The sequence below is a fragment of the Sebastes umbrosus genome, chromosome 11 (genome assembly GCF_015220745.1).
Source record: "Sebastes umbrosus isolate fSebUmb1 chromosome 11, fSebUmb1.pri, whole genome shotgun sequence".
NCBI classification, from domain to species: domain Eukaryota; kingdom Metazoa; phylum Chordata; class Actinopteri; order Perciformes; family Sebastidae; genus Sebastes; species Sebastes umbrosus.
Window position 1 is genome coordinate 25,396,545 of NC_051279.1, and position 7,175 is coordinate 25,403,719.

The following is a 7,175-nucleotide window of genomic DNA, read 5'->3' on the forward strand; positions in this document are numbered from 1 at the left end:
TTAGGTTAAAGTATCAGACTCGGTATCAGCAGAGAATCAATATTAAAAGGACTCTGATAGGAGCCATAAAAACTTAACATAAAAACGCCCAACAATATCTGCATCCACATAACCCACAGCCAGAGTTATCGGCCATGCACATGCATGATATTAACTCAACCAAAACACATAATAAAAACAGTATTAAAAGCTGAATTGCTCATCAGAATTAAAGTGTAATGATTATTTTTATATTAATAGAGAGAAAAATCACCTGAGCCAGTAAGGTTAGAGGGTGTTCCCATGACCTGTCCTCTAGCGCCACCCTCAACTTTAGATTATCACTACTGGTGAGACTCATCAGTGTGTTGTTGGTTTATTAACATTTCCTGTTCTGTTTAAACTCTGCTTTCTGTCTCAGCCTCCAAACTTCATCGAGGAGCTGTGACGTCCAGAGGAACGAGGCCGGACTGTCTGATATTATCATCTGTAACATATCTGCTCTAACGTTGATCGGTGGTTGTTTCACCCAGCAGGAATCTCTCTGTAGTTAATATGATTTACACGACATCAAACATATATTGAGTCTGTTTGTATGTGTATGAATATTGTAGTTAATGTCTACTTTATATGGCAAATGTTTTTTTTTGCTACAGTTAATAGTTTCAGCACGTAAACGCCATACGCGTGTACGTAGCAATACACGGCGCGTGATGTGATCCATATAGCTGTTACCTTGTTCCAAAAATGAAGCGGGCTCCTGTAATTACTTATTTTAGATTACCAAAGCAATGGGGGTGTAACGATACGTTTTTACAACGATACGATACAATTCCCATGGTTCCGATACGATTCAGGACGATATTTGGCTCATCTAGAGCGATAGGATAAGATTCAATGATTTGAAATCGATCCAGTAACCTTTTTCGCCAAAAATTCAGTCACTGTGACTGCGAAATAAATAGTTGGATACTGGACAGAGCAGGTCAGGATTCCTCAAATCAGGGATAAATTAATTATGGATATAAACAAGTAAACAACGATTAATGGCAAATACATACACCTATCATTTGAAAATAATAAAAAGTGCAACTGCAGGACCTGCTGATTCAGTTCTCAAGATACAAGGGAGTTTAATATTTAACAAAAAACATAATAAACCAACTTCTATTCAAGTTAAATGAACAGTGGTTTAACCTGCTGCTTCTGTCCTCATTTTCAGTATAAACAGTAGAGCAATAATACAGAGATCAACAGCTGATAGTGATCAACAGCTGATAGGGATCAAACAGCTAGGGACAATAATCATTCCTATACAAACGCTGTTTAAATAATCTGCTTATAGTAATCAAATAGTCCACCTACAGTGTTCATTTGGGGTCTTTTCATACATGAAAATATACAGGAAAACATTTTAAAACTATGTTAAACTAAGGTTGAGCTGGCGCATGTTTGGAGAACCGGAGTTACATTTAACATTTCTTTACTAATATAAGTGCTTAAAAACAATTTCATATAACGTTTGTCGTCCTTAAATACAAGGTGCAAATCCTTAATATCGATACAATCGATTTTTGCTTTTCAAATCGATTTTATATCGATAAACGTCTCCCGTGAAGGAAAACTTGCCGATCGATGTAGTGGTATCGTAGGAATAAAAATCGATACATCGATGTAGTAGATGAATCGTTACACCCCTAATCACAATAAAAGCAAAATTTAAAAAAATTAAAAGCCCAATATTTCCCTCTGAGTTGTAGTGGATTGAATCACAATTGTACTTGAGTAAATGTACTTAGTTACTTCCAACCACTGATTAATACCATGCTGTACCAAAAAAAGGGTGTGACCAAATCATGTGCTGGTGCGACCAACTGGGAAGGCTGGTATTACAAGTGCTACCAGTAGAAAAGTTAGTCTAGAGCCCTGTCCAGTTCTTTAACATGTTTATAATATTTATATCTGATGAAACGGTGCAGCCATCAAAACATGTCTTGGATTTGAATATCTAATTTAATATGAGGAGCTTTAAAGATTAAAAAATATATATATTGTTTCACTTGTGCATCCTTTTATACATACTTTTATGACATTTTATATTCTATGACATGAATATAACATAATGCATCTCTGTAATCTAATAAAAATACTTCTAGCTTGCTTGTTTCAGTTGACTGCTGCTCACCAGACTCAGTGAAAGAAACTTGGTATTTAAGAAAGTATCAGTAAGAAAGGTTTTGCACTAATATTTGGTGGTTTTGATTAGTCTCTGATGATAGTAAACTGAATATATTTTGTTTTAGGATGTTGGTGGGACAAGGCAAGACTTCACCTCAGAGTTTTCCTCTGTGATAGACATGTTTCACAATTTTCTTCATATTATTGACTAAATAATTAATGGAGAAAATAACCGGAAGATGATTTGATAATGATAATAACATAATTAACTCACCCAACCACAGGATTATAGCCTATTTACAGATTTGTTAACATTAAAAACCATCAATGCGTGTATCAAACACGACTTACACTCCTGTTATCTGTATATTTATAAAAACAGACCTCAAAACCTACAGTGTGATTAAAGCTTAGACTGAATATACAGTAGATCACACCTTCAACTCAATAAAGATGGAAAAATTAATCTCAACTTCAGCGCAGACTACTAACATTCACACACCACATAAAGTCAACAGTAGACTGCCCTTACACAACAACACTGATGATGATCAATCAATCAATTCTGAGTTGTGACGTGTTTGTTGACCGCAGAAATGGCGGAGGCCATGGAAGTACATTTTTCGGTGCATAATAAAAATAAAATAAAATATAAAATTAAAATAAAATAAAAATGAATACTGTATATTGTAAATCTAATCTTATATTGTTTTTCTTGGTAATTTTACAATATGTCTGAGACAGAGAGAGAGAGAGAGAGAGAGAGAGAGAGAGAGAGAGAGAGAGAGAGAGAGAGAGAGAGAGAGAGAGCACAAATAGATAGATATAGTAAATATAGATAGATAGATAGTACAAATAGATAGATAGATAGATAGATAGATAGTAAATATAGATAGATAGATAGTACAAATAGATAGATAAATAGATGGAACGATAGATCAATAGATAGTAAAGATAGATAGATGGATAGATAAATAGTAAATATAGAGTAAATATAGATAGATAGATGATAGATAGTAAACAATCTGACTGACAGACAGCTCTCAGACATAAGTTGTATTTTACTCACATTATTTGAGGTCTTTTCCTTCATGGCTGTAAACTGCTCCATACTCGTGATGTCCTCTGTTATGTATTGCTTGTAATGTCCATGGATGTATTAAAAGAGGTAATGTCCGGCAGTGCGTGTTACTGGGACGTCATCTTGTTTGTGTGTTAGCAGACCGTCTCCCGCCATCGTTGCTAGGTAACGAGTCGACTACAAGTTAACAAGTTAGCTAGCTTCAGCACAGAAACACCATCAATCATTTAAATGAACTTTCTATAATTAGTTTGATAGCCGAAGTTACATGTCCACTGACAGAACACTTAGCCAACTGTTTCTTATTCATATTCCTGTCCGATCGATGACAGCGTCACCTCATATCAACGTTTATACCTCCACCTGCTGCTCTCTCATCAGCGCTACCAGCATGGCCGCCACCTTCTTCACCTTCTGCTTCTTCTGCTTTGAGGCAAACAACGAAGTAGCGCCACCAACTGGTATGGAGTGTGGATCAGACTTGCTAGTATCTACAACAACAAAACAATAATAATAATAATAAATTAATAAAAAATACATAAATAAACAAATAAATACATAAAATACATAAATAAATATCGTATATTTTCAATCATTGATTTCCCTAAAATACTGAAATAGTAATCTAGTTCTTTTGTAGAATAGCTATTAAATCAAACTGCACTTTAATCTCTGTGAGGCCTTGAATCAAATGCCTTTCTAGTATTTACAATATTAAATAAATAAAAATATTAAATTGATTAATAAATAAATATATAAATTGAATAAATACATAAATTAAATGAATTAATTAATAAATAAAAATCACATCTTTTCAATCATATTAATTTGACTAAGATACTGAAAAAGTAATCTATAACACTCATTTTGTGAGTTCTTTTGTAGAATAGATATTAAATCAAACTGTACTTTTATCTCTGTAAGACCTTGAATCAAATGCCTTCTTTCTTCCTCATATCTCTCACAATTCAATACAACAAGCTCCACCGTTTCCTGTTGCCCACAGTAATTACATCTACCTGTATCATGTTTACCTATTTTAAATAGAGTGCTTTTTAGTGCAGTGTGTCCAAATCTGAGTATTGATATGATTGTCTCATCTCTTTCCTTTGAACACTGTAAAACCAATGTCCTTTCCTCTCTTCCTCCCATTGCTTCTGCCACCTTTCCTTCAGTTTCTGTTTAATGATGCTCTTCATTTCTGTTTTGCTGAAGCTAACTGTCAAATCAATGTAATTATTTTTTGTAACCTTCTTTGCCACCTTATCTACCGTTTCATTTCCTTTGACACCAATATGTGCTGGTATCCACAAAAATATGACTGTAAGACCCATCATTTGAATTCGGTATAATGTTTGTTGGCCTGCTGTCTGAACTATGGTTGGTGGTAAAATTAAAAATATATATAAAAAAAACGAAAAAACAGCACATTTCTTGAAAATTTGTTTATTAAATGATGAATATGAATAATACAATGATCTTATCAGAAATGATATTGCAGCAATTTTAAAAGACAATATGAAATCTTCACTGTACCTTCATACAGTATTTTGTGTTACACACGTAGGGATGAAATCTATTTTTACAGAACAGAAGAGTATCATGGAAAGATAAAGATATATATATTACAAACACATTTATTTTCTCTAAAATAAACTTTATTTGGTCCTGAATATGAACGTCAATCATGTTGATATAAAAACAGATTTGTGGATTGTCAGAAAATACTTATATTTAAAAAGATTCCCACTCGATTTTCCAGTGTATTCAATGATTCAATTTAATATATTGTATGATTGTCAAAATGTCAATCACTGTATGGCAAAAGGATATCAAGCATAAAAAAAACTATCATTAACTCATCATTTATTGTTTGGACCCCGAATAAAATCTTCTGATGGTTTGTATCTGTGATATTTTACAGAATATTTAAAGTCTTTTTTCACAGACAGAACCAGGTCCCGTCTGTTCAGAAGTCCAAAACAAATGTACATTATTAATGTGTCAAAAGTATGACTTGACATCTCATTATTATGTCACAGTTTTATTACACATCTCATGATATTGCTTGGTTATATACTGCATGGTTGTTTAGTTCAGCTCTTGCAGCAGCATCAGTAAAAACTGCTCACATCAATTTTTAAATTTGTAAATTTGTTTCCACTTTGTGAAAATTTTGATTCGGTCTGTTTTGAAGTTTCAGACTTTGGACACAATGAAAAAGTAGAAATATGTGACCACTAATCAAAAGGAATGTAAAGGAACAAAAACACTTTTCACTCATGAAGAACAGATGGCAGTTCACTGGATTTGTTTTTAACTTGCAGTCCGCTTCATTTTCTGGGCATAAAAGTTCAAATATGAGCAGAAAATCATCTTTTAAAAATCTATTAATGGGAGTAATGGATGAACTCTTATCAGCTGATTACTTTTTATCTTTATCATTTATATTCAGAGTGTACTAAAGTTTTACAAACAGTATAATTTCCTTCATAAAACATAAATTTAAAAAAATACAAAGTGATTACGACGATTAAAAGCTTTAAATTGAAAGAATAACAGTCAAATAGACCATGAAGTCAAAACCACTAAAAGTTTAAGAATATAAAACAATATCAAAAACATACATTTGAGCTCCTACACATATACTTATGAAACAGGAAATAAGCCCGTCTGTAACATAAGACTGCTTCAAATAAAGGACTAAGAAATGAAGCTGGAAACATCTGGAAACATCTGGCATCCCAGTCAGCGATCCACAGGGAGAAGAACAGAGAGTATTTTGAGTGGAATATTTCTCTAAAGTGGTGCAATAATAAAGTGATTGGTCCACAGGGAGGTCAGAGGTCAAACGAGAGAGGCTGGCTGGTAGGACACCGTCACCTCATAAGGGTGAACAAGGTGCTTTTCGCAAAGGCTCATGGGAAAGTTTTGGCAAGGTTTGTGTGTCTTGGTGTGTTTGAAAACTCTCAATCAACAAATACACTCACCGGCCACTTTATTAGGTACAAGGTGTACCTAATAAAGTGGCCGGTGCTAGTACCGGGTGGTCTTCTGCTGCTGTAGCCCATCTGCTTCAAGGTTTGGCGTGTTGTGCGTTCAGAGATAGTATTCTGCATACCTTGGTTGTAACGAGTGGTTATTTGAGTTACTGTTGCCTTTCTATCATCTCGAACCACTCTGCCCATTCTCCTCTGACCTCTGACATCAACAAGGCATTTTTCGTCCACACAACTGCCGCTCACTGGATATTTTCTCTTTATCGGACCATTCTCTGTAAACCCTAGAGATGGTTGTGCGTGAAAATCCCAGTAGATCAGCAGTTTTTGAAACACTCAGACCAGCCCGGCTGGCACCAACAACCATGCCACGTTCAAAGTCACTTAAATCCCCTTTCTTCCCCATTCTGATGCTCGGTTTGAACTTCAGCAAGTCGTCTTCACCACCTCTAGATGCCTAAATGCATTGAGTTACTGCCATGTGATTGGCTCGGGGAGTTTTTCCTGGCCACAGCGCGCTTGGTGGATCCTGTTGGGTCTCTAAACTATGGTGTACGGTCATAGACCTGCTCTATATATAAAGCGTCTTGAGATAACTTCTGTTGTGATTTGACGCTATGAAAAATAAATTGAATTGAATTGAATTGAATTGATTAGCTATTTGTGTTAACAAGCAATTGAACAGGTGTGCCTAATAAAGTGGCCAGTGAATGTATATTCAGGTGTGTTCAGCAGAACGTCTCGTCTCTGTGAACTGAAACTCGATCCAGATTAAAGTCTTGAAAATCTGCTTCACGCATGAAAAGACTAACGACACACTTCACTTTAAAATCTTCTGGGTCTAAATTTCATGAGGCGTTTAGGGCCTGAACAGAAAAAAATAAATGCCATAGCGACAAGTATTACAGCCGACACCACAGTGATTTCTCCTTGTCTCA

The 7,175-nt window shown here is 34.9% G+C and overlaps 1 protein-coding gene across 1 annotated transcript in view; it reads right to left on the reverse strand.

Moving 5' to 3' along the window:
* Nucleotides 1-3,661, reverse strand: part of tg (thyroglobulin) — a 46,907-nt gene extending 43,246 nt beyond the window's left edge. The window contains exon 1 of the mRNA XM_037783523.1: nucleotides 3,227-3,661. The gene's annotated coding sequence lies outside the window, so the exon portion shown is untranslated. The remainder of the gene's footprint in view (nucleotides 1-3,226) is intronic.
* Nucleotides 3,662-7,175: the final 3,514 nt, after the last annotated feature.